Consider the following 22,438-nt stretch of genomic DNA (forward strand, 5'->3'; position numbering starts at 1 on the left):
TGTGCATATTATCGCACTATAGACTATTGTACTTAATTCCAATTACCAGTTTTTCGTACTAGTAACTCATGTTGAAATAATTCTGTACCTACTCTATAAAAGAGTACCTTACGTACTGTAAATTCAATCTTCACTTCTGCCCGAAAAGATAAAATTACTCAGACATACTATCTACTGTCCGTCCAAGTGGTTATGTCGCAGGGTCGTAGAAAGGGGGGAGGGAAATCACGTGACAGTTAATTACTTAACGAGGCCCTTTTATTTAAGTTATTTTAAACAGTTGTATAATATTACGCAGACGTCCAATTTCTAACAGAAATTAATGTTCTCAGAAAAGAGCTAAGACAGCCCAGCCACTAGCTGGCGAATAAAAGCTGGTTGGGGAAACCGGGATACGACGTAGGCAAATGGCGACAGTACCTGTGAGAAAATGATTCAATATTGAAAGCTCTTTCGTCACTGGAAAATGCGAACATATTTTTGGAACGTACTGTGGCTACTATGACTGTATATGCGGTCTTGGATCTGTGTGGAAGTCAGTTGAAGGGGTGGGAGTGAAGTACATTCAAAAACTCAGGTACAATAAAAATTGAAGTAAAAATAAAATGATGTCCCTGTATAAATTAATTGTAGCAATGAAATTTATTGCATTTGTTCGATTCTTTCCGTCTTTTGTTTCCTTCAGTGCCTCAAACTTACAGACGAAAAAACTTTTGAGTGTTTTATTTTCATCTGGCATCAATATTACATTTCTACCTCTATTCGGCAAAGATAACTGCGTATTTTTATATTAAATAGCAGTACATACCTCTGGCTTCAGTATTCATATTGAAATCACCTCAGGGTCGGTCCGGTTTTTTTGCCACTACTGTAGGCCTACGTTTGCATTTACATCGAAGAATTTTTTTTATATCCTAATTAAACTGTTTGAAACTGAAAAGAAGAATTTAATTCACGCATGAGATTACGTAACAAATATCTACGTACAATAACTGTGGACTACAGACTACAGTACAGTTTAAATCTCAGTAACAAATTATACATGAACGTAATAAACAAAATGAGTTACTGATTTAGAACCGTAGCTCAGTGTGTAAAAACGTAAATCTAGCAGGACAAAATTAATCACTCCTCTACATTCTAACGGATTGTTATGAGATTTTTTACAGTTCTTACAGGTAGCAAATATTTTCTGTGTACAAATCCTCACTACGCATTTACACAAAACTAACAATTTCTCTCCTACATAACAGATTTTTGTACAGGAGTTACAGGTAGTACATATTTTTTGTGAACAAACCCTGATTACATTTGTATTCTACCTGTAACTCTTATACAGAGTTTCATAAAAATATATTATATAGGAGAGAAGTTATTAGTTTTGTACTCTACGTGTAACTTTCTTACAATGTTTTTATAAAAATCTGTTAGATGTTTTGTTTAGATGACTCCTCTTATATTTATCAGTCGAAACGTCGGCTTTCAATTCTATAAGATCACACTATTCCCCTGAACCAACGTTATCTGGATTCTAGAATAGTATTAAAAGCAAATACCTTACTATAATAATACCGGACAGCTAGCAGTTTTACGTGCGAACGACGCTGGTGCTGCTACCTAGGCGGCCGGTGTGGTGATACTTGTGAAACAAGCTGTAATCAACTGCAATGTATATTGTTGCTGGGCTAGTTAATAGTTTTATTAATTAGTGCTGTGTTAAAATGTCAGGGTGCACCCTATATGTGCTGTTTATAATTGCTACAAAATTAAAGCATTACAAATTGCTCCAAATCGTACTTTCGATTTCCGAGGGATCATAAAACGAGAGTCAACAACATTCTTTGGTACGCCTAATTCCTTCGTTTTTGTGTTGATAGAAAAATACAAATTGGCTTTTTTATCTAGACCTAATAAATGAATAGAAGTGAAAATATATCGGAAATTTTAAGGTTTTATCAAATTAAGTTTTTTTGTTGTCCACATGCCTTTACTAATTATTACAAGCATCAGATTACTATCAATTTTATCTTTGCAGTTGTCAGCAATGCGTACATAAGGCATTATTGTAAATTCATTCCTAATAATATATCAGAATTGATTTTGTCTCACTAAATCAAAGAAAGCAAATGTAACAATTAATTACGGAAAGTAATATGAAGTATGCAATATTTCTCTTAATATGCAGCTTTGATATAAGATAATAATTTTACATTAAATACTATTCAACATTTCGTACGTGTTTCATGTATTACTCCACATTAGTAACTCACGTTTTAAACAATAGTCAGAATCCCGCTATGTTAATATTTGTATATGTGGACGTAATTCCATCCCGCTCCGCTAGATGTCAGGTCCGCGATATTTCGCACTCACGCCAATGCTGCTAGTACACAGCTGTCCGGTATTATTATACGAGTAGTAAGGTATTTGTTAAAAATGCTCTCGTTCTCTAGCGATTTCAGACGTATTTTAATATAGACTTTGTTTATACGTAAAACAATAAAAATATGGTTACCTCAGCAACAGATGTTTCGCATTACACGAGCATTTCCACTAGCTTTAAATAATGATTACTACAGTATCATAACGTCTTAACATAGAATCTGTTTTTCTAAGGACAAAAATATAACTACTAATTCAAAAAAAGTCTCTTGACGCAGAGTTTCTTTTTATGATAGAAAATGTGATGGTCATAAGCAACATGTACAGTAAGCAGCAATACGAATAACCTTTGCTTTAGGAATGGGTTGAAAGCAACATCTTGAATAGGCAGAAGAAGACAACGATTTCAATTAAGGCGATGGTGAACTAGAGATTACAAAGACAAAAATAAAGCCCTCTATTCAAAACGCTGTTCTGCAGTTGGTTCCCAAACAAAATATCAACAACGTGAGTTGGTTCCCCATGTTCAAATATCAACAACGTGAGTTGGTTCCCCATGTTCAAATATCAACAACGTGAGTTGGTTCCTCATGTTCAAATATCAACAACGTGAGTTGGTTCCTCATGTTCAAATATCAACAACGTGAGTTGGTTCCCCATGTTCAAATATCAACAACGTGAGTTGGTTCCTCATGTTCAAATATCAACAACGTGAGTTGGTTCCCCATGTTCAAATATCAACAACGTGAGTTGGTTCCTCATGTTCAAATTTCAACAACGTGAGTTGGTTCCCCATGTTCAAATATCAACAACGTGAGTTGGTTCCTCATGTTCAAATATCCAAGGCTGTGATTTTGTAGCGGGCTGTGTGGGACATGGATGTTAATCGATCATGTAGCAGAGTAGTTGTTATTGTTAATGTTTTCGTACGACCTCAGCACTAATAAAAACGAACAGTTTTTGTTTATAAATGATTCCGAAAGAAACATTATTGCTTTTTCCTGTAAATCGAATTTAGAAGCTTTGAAGGGAATGACCATTATTTTCGTTGATGGTACATTCAAGGCGTGTCCTAAATTATTCAAACAACTTTTTACAGTGCTTGGTGTGACAGATAATCATTACGTACCTCTGGTGTTCTTCTTGCTACAAGATCAACATGAGACGTCATATACTTACGCCTTCAATTCAATTAAACAATATGTAAATCCAGTTGTTGTTTATGCCGACTTCGAAAAGCAATCCAAAATGGAATTTCAAACGTATACCCTAATGCCAAACTGAAAGGTTGTAGGTTCCATCTTGCAAATCTTGGTGGAGGAAAATTCAGTCCTTAGGTTTGAGTAGATATGCATTCCTGCGACACGTTTGTTTCAAATTTTTACCAGTACAGAAATAAAATTGTTTAGTTATTCGACGCAGCGTGTCCGCCAAGCACAAAACATTTTTAACCTACCTACTACTGTAGACAGTAGTTGACAGTCCTAAGTCTGTATAAAATGGGAAGGGAAATGTTTTCTGTCTTGATCTAGCGCGGGAACCAATTGCAGTACACAGGAGAAATCAACCTGGAACCAACTCGAGTATAGCTCTGGGACGAACTGGGAACTAATTCACAGATTTGGGAACCAATTCCAGTACACCCATTCAAAAGTAGTTTCTTAAAAAGTACCCGAGTTGGCTCCTCGGTCATTTTTACTAACTGTAATTTATCTTTTTCATGCCTCAAGATTTTAATTAAATTGATATTTACATAAGTAGAGCATTCGTGAACTTTTCATTTGATAATAAAATAAATTTGGAGCGGATATTTGAACATAATGAGCAGACATCTACAGGCAGAGAAACGATATCCAATTCAAATAAAACTTTTACATGTCAGTAACAATGTCAATTAAATTGAAAATGTGTAAATGCGAATTTAATAGGCTTTACTAGTTTTGTGTTCAGTTCAATTTCAGAGTTTACTTTTCTCTGAAGTTTGTGTTATACAGTCAACACCCTGAAGTCATACTGTAATTCACTTCTACTCACATTGTAATCAAAAATCATTTTGTGTACTAACTTTGGACATTTGAAAGTCTACATTTATCACGATGTTAATCAGAATTCCATAACTTTCAAGACTTATTACAAATTGTATTTGATCACTTGAATCACGTCTTCCGAAATATCACTTTCTGTAAAATATGTTTTATCATTAGAGACTGGAATTTTAGCCACTATTATTTGAAGTTAAGTGAGTACGGAGTTTGTGCAATGAGCCAAATGACTGACGAAGAGTAGTGACGCGCAACACTGCACGATGTAAACAGTCTACTCCTGCATCAAGGACGGGGCTATGTTGTGTATTACAAAAGAATAAACATAGTCTTTGCTGTGAACGTTTAAATTAAAATGCTATACTTAATGAATTGTTTAAGCCTAAGTTATATTACAACAGTCTTTGATGTACAATTTTTAACTTACAATATTACTGTATCAGAGGCATCTTTAAGCTTGTATTTCAATAATTTTTTATGTAAAATTTTTATTTAAAATGCTATTGCCTCATAGATACCGCTCTTAATGCAATGTTTAAGTCCATATTATGACAATTTTTGTTGTATAATTTTAACTTTAAACACCTATATAAATGTAATATACGTAGGTACCGCTCTTAATGCAATGTTTAAGGCTGTATTACGATAATCTTTGTTGTAAAATTTTAACTAAAAACACCGGTACAACTGTAACACAGATACTACTCTGAATTAAATGTTTAAGCCTATATTACAATAATCTTTGATGTAAAATTTTTATTTAAAAGGCTATTGTCTCATAGATACCGCCCTTAATGAAATGTTTAAGCTTATATTACGATATCTTTGTTGTAAAATTTTAACTAAAAACACCGGTACAACTGTAACACAGATGCTACTCTGAATTAAATGTTTAAGCCTATATTACAATAATCTTTTATGTTAAATTTTTATCTAAAATGCTATTGTCTCATAGATACCGCCCTTGATGTAATGTTTAAGCCTATATTACAATATCTTTGTTGTAAAATTTTAATTAAAAACACCGGTACAACTGTAACACAGATACTACTCTGAATTAAATGTTTAAGCCTATATTACAATAATCTTTGATGTAAAATTTTTATTTAAAATGCTATTGTCTCATAGATACCGCCCTTAATGAAATGTTTAAGCTTATATTACGATATCTTTGTTGTAAATTTTTAATTAAAAACACCGGTACAACTGTAACACAGATACTACTCTGAATTAAATGTTTAAGCCTATATTACAATAATCTTTGATGTAAAATTTTTATTTAAAAGGCTATTGTCTCATAGATACCGCCCTTAATGAAATGTTTAAGCTTATATTACGATATCTTTGTTGTAAAATTTTAACTAAAAACACCGGTACAACTGTAATACAGATACTACTCTGAATTAAATGTTTAAGCCTATATTACAATAATCTTTGATGTAAAATTTTTATTTAAAAGGCTATTGTCTCATAGATACCGCCCTTAATGAAATGTTTAAGCTTATATTACGATATCTTTGTTGTAAAATTTTAACTAAAAACACCGGTACAACTGTAACACAGATACTACTCTGAATTAAATGTTTAAGCCTATATTACAATAATCTTTGATGTAAAATTTTTATTTAGAATGCTATTGTCTCATAGACACCGCCCTTAATGCAATGTTTAAGCCTATATTACGATATCTTTGTTGTAAAATTTTAACTAAAAACACCGGTGCAACTGTAACACAGATACTACTCTGAATTAAATGTTTAAGCCTATATTACAATAATCTTTGATGTAAAATTTTTATTTAAAATGCTATTGTCTCATAGATACCGTATGACATATAAACAATAACTGCTGCAATCTCGGATGACCAATCATAAATAAATAAAGTACTGGATCACTATTGTGATCCACGCGATCATTGGAAGATTAAAGTTAATATTTGAGGACAAGAAGATACCCGAAGAGGCAAAAACGTTAGTCTATATAACTAAACCAAGGTATGCAATTCTTCTTTACAATATTCAAGCCTGCTTCACAGGGAGCTTCTACCTGAAAGCCAGATTTGTATAATATATTCGTTACTGAAGGTACGTTAACAGAAAGCCACAATTTAAGTCACGCAGAATTGTGTGCACTCAAAGTTGGGTTTCTGGCGTCTTGTCAGCCCATTTGAGTTGTGTGGATATAAAGGGAAGAATTGTGACGGTGTCGTGTATGGTCCCTGGGGTAGCTCAGTCGGTAGAGCATTCGTGCGCTAAGCGAAGGGTCCCGGGATCGATGCCCGGCTCCGGAACAATTTTTCCCTTGAAATTATTCTTTTGTGCAATCTTTAAACATGGATAAAGGTAAGTTAATGACACACAGTTTTTTCATATTAATGTAACTTATCGGAATCAAACATGACAATTAGACTTTTCTCAGCAATCTTATAAAAACTGATTTCGAAATAAAATTTTACCCAGATAAATACAATATCATAATCCGTACTTCGCACTCAAATAAAAGAAATTGGTTTACACGACATGAATGGTTTTGTTTAGTAGTTATAAAATATATTTAGGGGGGAAAAAACTTCTAGTCCTACGAGAAGAATTTTTTAGTAACTATACTTCTACTAAATATACTTATTATCTAGAGAAACAAATATTATAAACATTAAAAAATCACAGTTGCCGGTCTCTTCTTCGGAGCGAGAGGCACCATTCCGAAATCCTTTGTAAAGTGGAGGGAAAAATAGAAGCTGAAGAGAGATCTTCAAGATGCCATCGTCACCACCATAATAAAATTTTCTGTAGCGATATCTCGCCATCATCTTTATGGTGTGCACTCAATTTATATTGTAATAGGTTTCAACTTTTTTCTTGTGTCTTAATCTCTTTTGTTTGAAACCTGGTTAAATAGTTTTTCATTTTAAATTTTATTGTGAGCTATTCTGTGTCGCAAGGCAAACCCAAAATATTGGGTCAGACTATTAAATTAAAATGACTTACACCTGAAAAATAGTTCGATAATCACACAATAAAATTTTGTAATAACTATTGTTACTGTCAAAATAAAAAATATGACCCCCACACAGAAATAACATAATAGGCTATTCAAGTAATACAACTTATAATTCGTAACTTATTTTAATTAATGTTTCGAGACAAATCATTAACATATTAAATGTGCAAATTTAATAAGATTGGAACAAATTTTTATTATTTTTAGAAGGAACATTCTTTTCTCGTCTGACTTGTGCATATAAAGAGTTTATTTTCTAATTCTTGAAATAGGATTCTGAAATAACAAACTTTAATAAATAAATTTTATAATAAAAATTGAAACAAACAAATAGGCTTGCAAGAAAACAAGGTTCTAACTATTAGATAAAAAGTTTTCCAACAGGTGTAGCTAATCATATTGTCCTTCGCTGAAAAAAAATTGTAAATAATACATTTTATAATTCGTTTTTGATTTATAGCAAGTTAAATCATGTTTCGAGAAGGTTACACTTCGATTTCTTACACCACGATTAGAAAGCCAATATCTTAGCATAAAATGCATGTAAGAGGTTACTTGAATTGTCTCTCGAGAGATCCGCCCTAAATACAGCAGTTTCTTTTTGTTTAGAATAATGATAACATTATAAGGAAACTAGGACGAGCATCCATTAAAAGTGTTATGATTGACTGCTTGAGACGCATTCTATTAAAGCGGTCTCTAGCGGAAGTCGTAGAAATAATGTTGCCAACGTTTGAAAAGTTGTAGCATTGTTGTTGAAGAGAAACTTTGCTTCCCATTACTTAATTATCACATCAACTAACCCAGCTTAACCTTGTCATAGTACTCAACTTCTGCCATTTTTGTCCACAGAAAATACTCGTCTTTATTTACCCGAACCTCCATTATACTTTTGGTCCAGGGAAAATACACGTAAACTGTATGGAAGGAAATATGTATAGTGAATATTACCAGCACTGCAGTGTTGCTAACAGACGACTTTTTCGTGCATCACAGAACCATTTCTGGTCGTATTATGTAAGAAAACGAAGAATGGCGGTATTTTCTTCTTTGCTATATGCATATTTAAGGTTATTTCTAATCCGAAATATGAAATATGATATAATTATTTAGTGATAAATAAATCTTATAACTTACACTTGAAATTTAGCAAGCAAATTGATTTGTAAGGAGACAAATTATTTCATTAATTAGAGAAGAAAGTATTCCAACAATCATTGCCAATTATTTCCCATGAACCATAAAATAATATTTAAATAATGAATGTTATAATGCGTACATAATTTTATAGCAAATTAAATATTTATTCCGGGCTAAATTATTAAACATTTACTAATATATTTTAAAATTATAGTCTATATTATTTACAATAGGAAGCATTTTTCTCCGTCTGCTTTGTACATAAATACATGGCATTTTAAAATTCGTGAAACGTGAGTGTAAAATACTAGTATATTCAGATAAATAAAAGCTACTATATTCAAACGAAATTATTACATAATTATGCATTTGTTTGTATGACACATATGTCTCTATAAATACAAGAGAAAATTATCCTACAACAATTTTCAGACTATACTTGTCTAAATATAATATAATTAAATTATGGTTTATCTAACGACGCTCGCAACTGCAGAGATTACATCAGCATCGCCGGTGTGCCGGAATTTTGTCCCGCAGGAGTTCTTCTACATGCCAGTAAATCTACTGACATGAGCCTGTCGCATTTAAGCACACACAAACTGTGCTACCGAAGCCGACCATATAATGGTACAGTACAATTTTTCGTACTTCATTTTATAGCACATTAAATTTCTCTAGGAAAATTATATTATATATTAGGCCTATACTGTAGTGTAAAATTTCAGTATTATTTTTATTGGTAATTCTAAAAAATTATGTTATATAATGACAACCTCATTCACGATTTACAAAGAATTATGTAACATATTAGTGAAACAAGTTTACAATTTTAGATGAACCTTCGAAAGAGAAATTTATATTACATATTCGTTAAATCCCGGCTACAGAATAAACAATCGCTTCCTGTTTCTAAGAATAAAATTAAACACACAGTAACAAAATTCCAATAATTGTAATGAAACATGAATTTACGTAAAAAATTAGAGGTTTTCTTAAAATGTAGGAATTCATTAACGTTACCTTTGTTAATACTGAAAGCAGACGGAGAGAAAAAAAATGAAATAATAGTTTTAAGGGGAGAGGATGGTATTGTTTAAAACTTTTTTCCTATTTGGTGTAAAATATTAATTTTTTGTATGTAGAGAGCTCATAGCTGTGGCAACTCAACCAAATAAAAATAAAAAAAAAATTATTTGAGGGCCAAAATTTGAAAAAAAAAATATATATACCCAATGCAGGATTGTACTAAAACCGATATATCTAAACCGTTTTTAAAGATAGATTCAAACAGTTTTTTGCAATGTATTTACAAAAGCATGTTTTACAAACTGTCTGTAACAGAATTTTGATATTAGTCCCTACGTTTGTAAAATAAACAATTAAAATCTAATAATTTTCTGATTTCCTTTCTTGCAAACAAACGGACGTATTTTTAAAATGAAAGTAATTAACAAAATTCTGTTACAGAGAAAAGTTTCATAATAGTCTAAAGACTGTGTGTTCTAAATTTCATGCCTGTATCTTTAATAGTTCAGAAATTATATCCATTTTTGTCTGGCAATGTAACAAAAAAAAATGAAGTTACTGGAAACCGATAAAAGCGGGCGTGTGATTTAAAAATTCCATAGCGCAGGAAGTTCAAAAATGACGTCTCAACATCCGATAAGGGCACAAATACCCACAAAATGTTATGAAATGCATTCCAAACATATCACAGAATAATTTACAGATTTTTTTTTTTATTTACTCATTTTTCACCAAAAAATACCATCCTCTCCCCTTAAAGTCGCGGAAAGTAGTAACTTAGATGTATGAAGTTTATATATCATGGAGACTCAAAAAATTTTCTATTCCCTAGATTGTTAAGCGTTACTCTATAAAACCACAGAAAATTAATTGTATCTTAATGCATGACCGGTAGAGATTTTCAGTATCCAAAAAAATATAATATGTACGTGTAACTAAACACTTAAAATAAGAATTTAATATAAACTTCACATGAAAGACCTCATAATACAGCAGTTAACTCTGAATCTTAAATCCAAAAAGATGCAAAAAATGGTTTTTAACACTGTAGAAAATGTAAATTTATTCAAGATCTTCAACATGACGTGTCATATTTTAAGACAGTGGCAGTTTTCACACCATCTGGGTACTTTTTAAGCGGTTATCACGATTTTGGGAAATAACTTCAAAAATTAATAATTTTAACAGCATGTAACTATAGAAATATTAATAACACAAGGAATAATAAGAGTGCAACAACATCAAATTATAATACGAAATAATATAATATGATATGTTTTTTAGATAATATTGTTTTAAATTAAAACATTAAGTGTAATTGTTAAGTAGTATAAAATCACTCTGTGAATTATTATTGTTACATTATTTTGTTAGTGGTATTTACATTACCTCAAATTTGTCATGAGAATATCTATTTGATCATAATAGTCTTAGCTATAGTATAATTATGTTCGTGTATCTATGTTGTCTTATTGTTATGTACAAGTAAACTTTATTACATATCATAAAATATGGACATTGTAATATGACTGCACATATACGTGTATATTATTTAAATCTGAAGAAGAAATAAATGAACAAAATCCCAATCTAAAAAAAATATGATGTAATTTAATTAACATTTTGTAAAATAAAAATAATATTTAAGGAACCGAATTTTATTGAGATTCGTTCAAGTTATACGCAGAAAAATAAAGTAAATACGAGTTACCAGAAAAAAAAACTAACAATCGAATCACACAATCCTTAATTCCTAACACTTCGTTGTCACTGAAAACTTCGCGCGCATTAGAAATAATGTTATATAAAACTATATTTAAAAACTTTAGAAAACAAGACATCTCACAAATTACGTCAAAGTTCACGTACTATGCAATGTATGCTGAAAATAATTAAATCGTTTATCTTAAAACTCACCGGACAGCTATAGAAGATCACAACTCCTTCCGAATCCGCGCCACAAGTTGTCACTTTAGCCGACGCTAGTGCTTCCTGGGAAAGAACAAGAAGCGTCCGTCCCTCTCCAGTGACGGCAGCCAGCGCACTGAGGTCGAGGCGACGGGGTGAGGCAGGCAACTGTTTGGCAGTGGTGACGTCGCTCGGTGCGTCGCTGTACCACGCTACGCACGCACCGATCTTCTTCAGCCCCTGCGATCATCAAACGCCAATTAGTACATTCAAGAGGGCCATGAACGTTCCTAAGGAAACTTCACGTAATAGTTGTTACTCTCTTATTTAATACTGTCAAGCCCCATCTAACAGAATTGCCTTCCTATGATACATAATAGTAATATACGTTACAAGAGCGGTATGTTGACGTTTTCATAGTCGAGGAAAAGATTGAAAAAGCGAAACGTAGTTGAGCTTTTTTAATTTCCGAGAACATGAAAACAAACATACCGCTCGTATATCGTACATTATTTTGTGCGAAGATCGTTTATTACATACCTGAAAGACGAATTTCTAATTAGTTGCAATGAAATCTCCATCTTGGTTTCTGTTTAATGACGGCAACTTCGGAACACCAAAATATCTTTCTTCAACATTGTTGCTATAAAATGTTTTCTGTGTTTACTATACTCCAGCAGGCCGTGATATACGTCTGTCTTTTTTTTCCCCCCAGTCTATAAATGCGAACTTAAAACAAACGGTAAGGTTATGTAATGATTTATTTTTCATTTTAATATTTTAACAATATTATTTATATAACATATTGCAGTAATAACATCGGCATCTGGAATCTTGTTGATTTTTTCACGGCTTCCTTAATGTTACTTATATCAGGAATACAATAAGTTTCGTGGAGTAGTAGAGTTTATTTTATTTTTGCAAATATTTAAAAACAATAATTAACATTGCTATTCAGGTGAAATTGCAGTGGTAAGTTTCCAATTTATAATTATTACTATGTTAAACGTTTCTAAAAATAATATGTTAAAAGCCTAAAGCAGTAAAATGAATATGGCGCTTAAGCGGTAAGAAGAGGGAAATTGTTATGTGTGTTACGTTGGGAATACTGAATGTGGTATTTCACACTTACCGCGTATTGGTTCTGTGCGGAAAACAAGCAAATACGCACGATCTCGCACAAAGAGTATTTAAAAAGGGGGAAAATACTTACACATTCGAGTTTTCAGCTCAATTACAATTTATCAACTGAAAACATAACGAGTTTTATCTGGAATTCAGTCGGATAATTGGCAAAATTTCATTTCTCACACTAGTTTATTAAACCGTGTCGGACTGTAAAGAAAACAACTATCGCAATGTCCATATTTTATATGTCGTATAATATTAATAGTATTGTGAAATATTAATTTTCCTACCAATTTTTTTCTATTGTTCTATTAAAATTATAGCATACTAGTGGCTTGTGCAGCAAATGCTGCAAACTAAGTTCATTAGACGTTGAAATAAAAATGTTTAAGATTTATTTTCATTGAAGAATACCAGACATTTTGAAAGTTATTTGCTTCCTTAATAATGAAACATACTACCTCCGAATGGTTTTCTTTTTTTGGCAAATACTTTTTCTTGAACCTATCCACCTTCAGTTTTTGAGTTTCAACGCGAAAACGCAAGTAACAATGTCAGGACTATTAGTGAATTTTTCATGTGGGAGTAAATCAATAGCTATTTCAGGTCATTGTGAACTGTTGGTGAAAGTTAAAATAAGTCAGGTTTGCTATGCTTTCGAACAATAGACATAGCATCTTGGTATAGCTGCTGCATGTAGAGTTTTAAATTTAGAGGGTAAAATAATTTTATCCTGCTAAGAGATCTTGCTGAAATGATCGGGAGACTACAAAATTTTGTAGACCTCTTATTTTGTCAGTAAGTAATACCTTTTGATCTTTCCTTAGGAACTGTAATTTTTGCGCTCTCTCGAGCCAATACTCAAAAGAATGACGCATATAAATATCTATACCACACTACTATTAAGTATATGAAAAAGACCCAAACCCACTTCATTAATAACTATAAAAATATTTGATTTTTAATAACAATATTATTATCTTACGTAAGTTTTGTAGTTTTATATGGGCGTATATATGCCATATAGCCACCACTCAGTAAATTATACAAATGAAGATGTAATTTAAGATATTCTCTACATCTACTTATATAACCCCGAAACATTTCATTTTCATATTATCAATATAGCATTAATATGTATAATTAATGAAAAAAAGTCACATCATGGCATTCACTATAATAATACAGGGACATCATTTTATTTTTACTAACATTTTTAATATTAACCTGTCTATACCTTTAGAGAACCGGAAACACCGCTTGCTCCCCCCTCCAAGACTGGAGTTCGATGATACTGGCGTAAAACACAAATCACTCTACTAGGTATAGGAAGGAAGAAAAGTAGTTCATCCATTTACGTAAACTAGGAAATATCGCGATTTTGAGTTTGATAATTTTCATTAGGTTTTTCTTTAATCAAAGTACAGTACTGTATTAAGAATAAGTGCTTTTACTCACGAAGTGAGTTATCCATGCGAACGTATTCATTATGCAGTGTATATTATACTGTCTACAGCACATTAGCGTACAATATAGAGAAATAAGTTAAATTGAAAAATAATCATAATATGAATATTTAAACACAATTTTGAAAATGATGGCCGTTCATTTCGATACAGGCTTCAGTTCTTTTGTGCATATTATCGCACTATAGACTATTGCATCTAATTCCAATTACCAGTTTCGTCCTTCGTACTAGTAACTCATGTTGAAATAATTCTGTACCTACTCTACGTAATGTTAATTCAATCTTCACTTCTGCCCGACCCGAAAATATAAAATTACTCAGACATGCTATCTACTGTCCGTCCAAGTGGTTATGCCGCAGGATTGTAGAAAGGGAGGAAATCATGTGACAGTTAATTACTTAATGAGGCCCTTTTATTTAAGTTAAATTAAACAGCTGTATAATATTACGTAAACGTCCAATTCCTAAGAGAAATTAATGTTTTCAGAAAAGAGCTAAGACAGCCCAGCTTTTACAGAGGGGCGAGCAGAAGCAGGTGGGGGAAATCGGGATGCGACGTAGGCAAACGGACAGTACCTGTGCGAAAATATGATTCAATATTGAAAGCTCTTTCGTCACTGGAAAACGCGAACATATTTCTGGAACGTACTATACTCAGTAACTCAGTACTGCTTACTATCTGCTGTCTTGGCTCTGTGTTGAGTTGGAACTTCATTAGTAGAAGGGGTGGGAGTGAAGTACATTAAAAAACTCAGGTACAATAAAAACTGAAGTAAAAATAAAATGATGTCCCTGTATTTCATTTCTAATGGTAATAATGTCATCAAACCACTTCAAGTTTTGTAGATTTTAATATCCAAAACACAGCTGTACTCAGAAAATTAGCCCTACACAACGCAGAATGAGAACTGTAAATTATTTTTAGTAAGTCTTGAAGTTTTTAATATCCATTTGTATTTGAATTCTAAATATGTTAGCAATCCTGCAGGTCATGGCCTTCGTGTAATAACCTATTGTTTATTATAGTATGTGCTTTGTTTTATTCTGCAATGCAATTAGCTCTCAAAACAGACGAAAGGTGGATTTTTGAAAATAGGAAAATTATGCAGGAAAACTAACCTTTCACTGAAAGTTACATTTCTGAAAATCTTTGGATGCCAAGCTTCAAAATGACGGGTCATTCATTAAAATCTGTTCAGCCGTTTTCCCGTAATTTCCATTACCAGTTCAATATATATATATATATATATATATATATATATATATATATATATAGATTATAGCATATAGCCTATTAACCTGTTGTATCCTATAGGAAGGTTAATAACTCTTCTCCGCACTAAACATAGGTTTTATATTTCATGGAATTGATGATAGCGAGGTAGTATTTGTCGAGATGAGTGTGAGGCTTTACTATGGGATTACTTGACATCCGCCTTACAATTAGGGAAAGCTGCTAAATCTTTACATAATATACAATTTTTCTTCCATAATATATTAAATACCTACATGATTTCCCTTACACACTAGAAAAACAAAGTAAACAAAGATTAGAAGTTGCTTCGTAACACTTTTTAACTAACACAAAATTCGCTCATTTATAGTTTTGTGTTCAAGAGCAGGTATTTCACTGCAAACCCAGCAGTCTCCAATATTTCCTATTTTCTGCCTTCCTCTTTGTCTCCGCATATGATCTATTATCTTAATATCGTCTATCATCCGCTATCTTCTTCTGCCTCGAATTTTTCTCCCGTTCTTCATTCTTTCCAGTGCATCTTCAGTCGGCAGTGACCCGGCGAATTACTTTTTCTCTTTCTGATAAGTTTCAGCCTTATTTTATATTCACCCACTCTTTCGAGTAGGCCTAAATCTTAATTTCTCATTCTGTCTGTCCATTTCACACGCTCCATTCTTCTCCACACCCACATTTCAAAAGCTTTCAGTCGCTTATTTTCACTTCGCTCTAATGTCCATATTTATCTTTTATGTAATGTCACACTCCATACAAAGCACTTCACTGGTCTCTTCCTCAGTTCTTTTTCCAAAGGTCCGCAGAAGATGCTCCTTTTTCTATTAAAAGCTTCCTTTTCCATTGCTATTCTCCTTTTGACTTCTTGGCAGCAGCTCATGTTACTGCTTATAGTACATCCCAAGTATTTGAAGCTGTCCACTTGCTCTACTGCCTTATTCCGAATTCGCACGTTTACTTTATTTTTCTTCTTATCATCATGGTCTTCGTCTTGTTTTCATTTATCTTCATCCCATACTGCTCACAGCTGTCATTTATCTCCAGAAACATACTGCATCTCTTATTTTGTAAGCTATTTAACTGTGGTGTTAATTTCCAAATTAATCTAATTCTCTCTAATAACGTAGGTCTATTATTATTCATTGAAATGTGAAATCATTGACGTCATACTGATGTCTGAATCGTTTCGACTATCAATTGCATTGTCGCCTCGAGGCTAGACCCCATGAAATGAAAGAAGCAATTACGAAGCAGTTAACGAGATGGCTACGCTTTGTTAATTTTAATTGCGGGGAGTATGAAGATGGATATTAAAAGAAATATACGACTTTTATTTAAAATTCCAAACATTCTTGGAATCCCAGCCATGCTCACAATAACAATCACGAATAGCATAAAAGTTTAATACAATTATTGGAATTTTATTAATCTCCTGTCACTTTTAAATTATTCTTTACGTTATGAACAGTCTAAAAAAAAGTTTTGTTTTCGCACAGATACTTTATAAGTCCCAGAAAGGAGGCAGTGCGCATGATCAGACATGCTACAACGAAATAAAACTAATGTTATTACCTCAACTAGTCCTTCTCTTGTGGACTAGGCCGCTCGTCCTCTGATCATACGCACTGCTTCCTTTCTGGAACTTAACAAAAGAATTTCAGAAGCCAGCACCTGTTTTCTACAGTATTCAAGAAATGGCACGAGAAATTTTCGATTTACATAGACATATTGGAAAACTGTCTGACGCCACAGCTGAATGAAGACAGGGATAATGATTACATCCTTAAAAAAGACGGCTGTCCAACTTATTATCAAAAAAGCATACGAGAGTATCTAAATCAAAATTTACCATAAAGGTGAATAGAGAGCATGGGACAAGATGATATGTTAATTCAGTGACCACCCTGGTCTCCAGATTTAACCCCATGTGACTTTTTCTTGTGGAGGTTTGTCTTTATGCTTTCACTCTCCGCTAACTTCAAGATTTTCGCAAATGTATCACCGCTGCTTTGTTTCTGGTCGATCGTGATATGCTGATATGCACATAGCATGAAATGGGTTATCACACATACAGGGTGATTCAGTGACTATGTTACAAACTCTTAGGGATGATAGAGGAGACAATTATGAACAACTTTAATATAGGAATCTATGTCCGGAAACATTCCATTTGGTAGTTATAAGCCTAGATTTGTTATTCAGTGCAACCAGCTGGAATTGAGCTCAAAGCCATCCTTTTGAAGTTGGGTTGCAGACGACCTGTTCCTGCAAACGTTGGTGATTTCTCATAAACGTGGTATAAGCTAGTTGGCATTGTAAATGACATTTTGTCTGATTAAACCTTGCAACTTTTCTTCCATTTACTTTTGCTCTTCCATAAATGAAATGCATATCAGCAAGTTGAGAGAAAAGTTGCAAAATTTAATCAGTCAGAATATCATTTACGATGGCATCTGCTTATGCCATGTTTATGAGAAATCACCAATATATGCAGGAACGGTCGTCTGCAACGAAACTTCAAAACGATGGCCTTGAGTTTGATTCCAGCTGGTTACACTGATTAAAATATCTAGTTTTGTAAATACCAAACAGAACGTTTCCGAACATAGGTTCCTATATGAAATTTGTTCATAATTGTCTCCTCTATCATCCCTCATCCCTAAGAGTTTGTAACATAGTCATTGAATCACTCTGTATATCTCCCATATCTGCAAAGATCAACACATTGAGCATTTGTGAAATATGTAAAAAAAAACTAAAAAATAAAAAAGAACTTGGTGAGTTTACTTCTACTTCAATATAATAAAATTTGGTGTCCGTTGCTTAGTTTATTAATGGTGAATTGTTTTTAAATGTTTTGCACTTATGAGTAACTCTGTACTTAATATTGCTGAAGAATTGCCTCTAAATGTGTCTCCGTCACTGCACTGATTATTTCACGTCGCTCAATTTGATTAATTTGTTTTTTGTATGGCTTTAATTGTATTGTCGTACAGAAGAGATAATACGCCAAGACTACCTCCTTTCCTACAGTCCGTCACTGGGTTTGTCGCGTTTACTTGCAGCATAGCCTCGAGTGTGTTCTGTTTCAAACAGTAGGTTTGTACCGCAAGTGATCTGTTTATACAGAGTGTCCACATGAAACCTTTACAACTTCAGATGTAGATAACAAATTATTGAGACACGATATCTGGATACAATTTTCTGCGTTTTAATCAGAAACTGTCAAAATTTTTATGAGAATTTTGTTGGATTGCTCAAATGCGTTTTTATTTATTTACTAGCCGTACCCGTGCGCTCCGCTGCACGCGTTAGAAATAAATATAAAGTAATTACATAATTAAAATAGGACATTTGATCCATGGAACATTCGTGTTTGATAGAAGGATAAATCGTTTAATATGTTAATTAATTTAAATTGTATTTAAAATATTAAAATGCGATCATTTTGATCCAGAGACCACTCTTTTGGTGCAATGACAATTCCTTTAACATGTTTCTTAATTGTTATTACCAATTATTTTTGGAGAAGCGAAAATTAACAGAAAAATTTTCGCTACAGATTTATTATTATGTCTATATTATATTATATTATGAAAAAGTGTGTTGATAACGGATGTACTCGAATTAGAAAGTTTTTAATTTGTTGTGGGAGCTCTTGAATGTCAGGAGGAACAACTTTTACAACAGCGCAACATAATCTGCTTAGCTCATTACTCAATTTTTTTGCATTGCATTTATTGCATATGTATTTTATGTATTTTAACACGATTCAATTGAGCATAGTTAAAATTTGAATTATAAAATAATGGATTGCTAAGCTAACGTACTATTACTGCATATTAAATCAATATACTCTCGTTGTTCGTAATTCTCTGAGATAAAAATGAATATGTTCATAAACATTATTATAAGAAATACAGGAAATGAATATACAGAATAACCTATCAAGTTTTCTGTGCATAAGAAGCTATTTTAATCTTACCTGTCCTCAATTCACTCACAAGTTACTGTAATAACATTATAGCATTATGTCCATCCAGAGAAACTACTTTCCAATGATGAAATAATAATTAATTATACAAATCGGTTAATTTAGCTTCTGATATTACTTCATACAAACACAGAAACATTGTCTGTAGGCTATGCTTCATAGCTTTCGATTTTTGTTGACCAAGGCCCCTTATAGACGAAGTCATTTGTTTATTTCATTACACGGCCTTAGATGGCAGTTATTTTAATTTTAAAATTCATTTATCTCATTAAGTATCAGTCCTATCAAAATTTTTCAAGGAATAAAACTTATCGGAAATGATGTTTAAAGAAATGTTTGTTATGTAACATTTTTCATAAAAATCAATAATAAGCGAGATATTTCGATTTATTTAATTCAGGCCCCCTTATAACCTCCCTTTTAAATAATGTATTTTGAATGCCATATAGCCTGTAATGGAAGTTACAACGAACTTAATTTATATTCCAATTTTCATCGAAATCCGTTCAGCCATTATCGCGTGAAAAGGTAACAAACATACAGATAGACACACAGACATACAAACAAAAATTTCAAAAAAGCGATTTTCGGTTTCAGGGTGGTTAATTATATATGTTAGGACCAATTATTTTTGGAAAATCGAAAATTACCAGAAAAATTTCGGCTACAGATTTATTATTAGTATAGATTTTTTTTTTTTTTTTTTGCAGATGTGAATTTTGGTGAAATCTGACAGTGAAAGAGATGTGGATAGCTCAGGAGATGGCACAATGTGTACCCTGGTTTATCGAGACACGATCAGTAAGCCCTAATAAGTCCATTCGCAGTGCTACCAGGGAATTGAACTTGCTGCGTTCTACTGTCCATGAAGTCTTTCATAAGAATCTGAGACTGCACGCATACAAAGTTCAGCTAGTGCAAGCTCTTCAGCCAAATAATCGTCCACGCCGCACAGCATTTGCTGTCGACATACTGGCTAGAATTGACGTCAAGGAAGGATTCCTTCTGGGACAAATACATCTTGCACACGTGCAGTGTCGTCCACACTTGTGCTTTGCCGCCCACTGCCCTCTGCTGCAGCACACTCCCAGTGTCGATCAATTTTCATTGCCACTCCCGGACTGTTGGCCATGATGGCGGTTCTCTTTCATATTGAGTTCGGAGTGATGTTGCACCTGTGTATCTGATCATGCCATCTCCTGAGGTGTCCACATCTCCTTCAGCGTCAGATTTCATATTTCGCCAAAATTTAAACTTGCAATCAAAAAATTCATTTCAACAATCCAAAATAATTCCCACAAAAACTTTGACAGTTTCTGATTAACATGCTGAAAACCGCATGCAGATATCGTGTCTCAATAATTTGTTATTTCATGTGGTCACTGTATTTTTTGGTTATTTCTGAGTATGAAGATATTTGAATTTCGTGCAAAGAGTTTTATCTGGGTTACTGCAGAACATACCCTTTGCTGTTCGTGAGAGGATGTGGCTGCAACACGACGGAGCACCATCTCACGTTAGTATATGAGGGGCTCACAACCAGATGGACCAAGTCCACCAGTGATCAGTTTGTGGATTAATACAATCTCGGATGAAGAAAACTTGGATTTAATCATTGCCATAACAAATAAAGTCCATAACTCATTTGTTACTCCACAGAGGACAGCATTTCCTATGGAAGGTGAAGGTTGCTAAGCGTGAACCAGGAATTTTAAGACTCAATATCTCAGAACTATTCCAGATGGACTTGGTCCACTCTGGTTGTGAACCCCTCATATATGTCCGCAACCATCTGGACATACATTTCCTGGCCACTGGATTGGAACGGGAGTCCCTATTTTATACACAGCGAAGTCACCGACAGGAATTCACTCTATTATTTTCTATGTGGATATCTAAAATCATTTGTTTATAAAAAACTCAGTGAACACGGACACAGAATTAGTTGCCAGGATTGTAGCCACCTCTGATATGGTTAGAAACGCGCCAGGGATATTTGAAAGAATGCAGCAGAATAATAGTACACCGATGTTACACTTGCATCGACGTTGGCACAACAGAAATCATAATTTGTCAGTTGAAAATTAGATGAACTGGAAATTTAAAAAGTAGTATTCAAATAAATGTTTGATACTAACAGCTATGTGTGAGGAAAAATTCGACTGGATAATTTGAACCTGGAACTTAAGGCATGGAATTAAGTAGGTTAATCCCGCAAAGACAAAGTATATGATTATGTCTCGTGACGAGAGTATTGTACGAAATGGAAATATAAAAATTTGAAATTTATCTTTTGAAGAGATGGAGAAGTTCAAATATCTTGGAGCAACAGTAACAAATATAAATGATACTCGGGAGGAAATTAAACACAGAATAAATATGGGAAATGTCTGTTATTATTCGGTTGAGAAGCTTTTATCATCCAGTCTGCTATAAAAAAATCTGAAAGTTCGAATTTATAAAACAGTTATATTACAGGTTGTTCTGTATGGTCGTGAAACTTGGACTCTCACTTTGAGAGAGGAACATTGGTTAAGGGTGTTTGAGAATAAGTTGCTTAGAAAAATATCTGGGGCTAATAGGGATGAAGTTACAGGAGAATGGAGAAAGTTACACAACACAGAACTACACACATTGTATTCTTCTCCTGACGTAATTAGGAACATTAAATCCAGACATTTGAGATGGGCAGGGCATGTAGCACGTATGGGCGAATCCAAAAATGCATATAGAGTGTTAGTTGGGAGGCCGGAGGGAAAAAGACCTTTAGGGAGGCCGAGACGTAGATGGGAAGATAATATTAAAATGGATTTGAGGGAGGTGTGATATGATGATAGAGAATGGATTAATCTTGCTCAAGATAGGGACCAATGGCGGGCTTATGTGAGGGCGGCAATGAACCTCCGGGTTCCTTAAAAGCCAGTAAGTAAATAATCCGATTATCTTCTCCTTTTGTCGAGTGACCACTTGGCTTGAAATTCTGTGCCGCGTATATTCAACGCCTGGAAGATAGGTGGATAAAATTTCCAAGAGATGATTAACCAATAATCGTCTTTCAAGAGGGAACAAAATTTGATTTCAGACTGCATAACTTGTAT

The 22,438-nt window shown here is 33.3% G+C and overlaps 1 protein-coding gene across 1 annotated transcript in view; it reads right to left on the minus strand.

The window, feature by feature from the left end:
- LOC138701948 (uncharacterized) overlaps nt 1-11,728 on the minus strand; it is a 492,762-nt gene extending 481,034 nt beyond the window's left edge. The window contains exon 1 of the mRNA XM_069829327.1: nt 11,511-11,728. The gene's annotated coding sequence lies outside the window, so the exon portion shown is untranslated. The remainder of the gene's footprint in view (nt 1-11,510) is intronic.
- Nucleotides 11,729-22,438: the final 10,710 nt, after the last annotated feature.

Source organism: Periplaneta americana, chromosome 6 (assembly GCF_040183065.1).
Source record: "Periplaneta americana isolate PAMFEO1 chromosome 6, P.americana_PAMFEO1_priV1, whole genome shotgun sequence".
NCBI classification, from domain to species: domain Eukaryota; kingdom Metazoa; phylum Arthropoda; class Insecta; order Blattodea; family Blattidae; genus Periplaneta; species Periplaneta americana.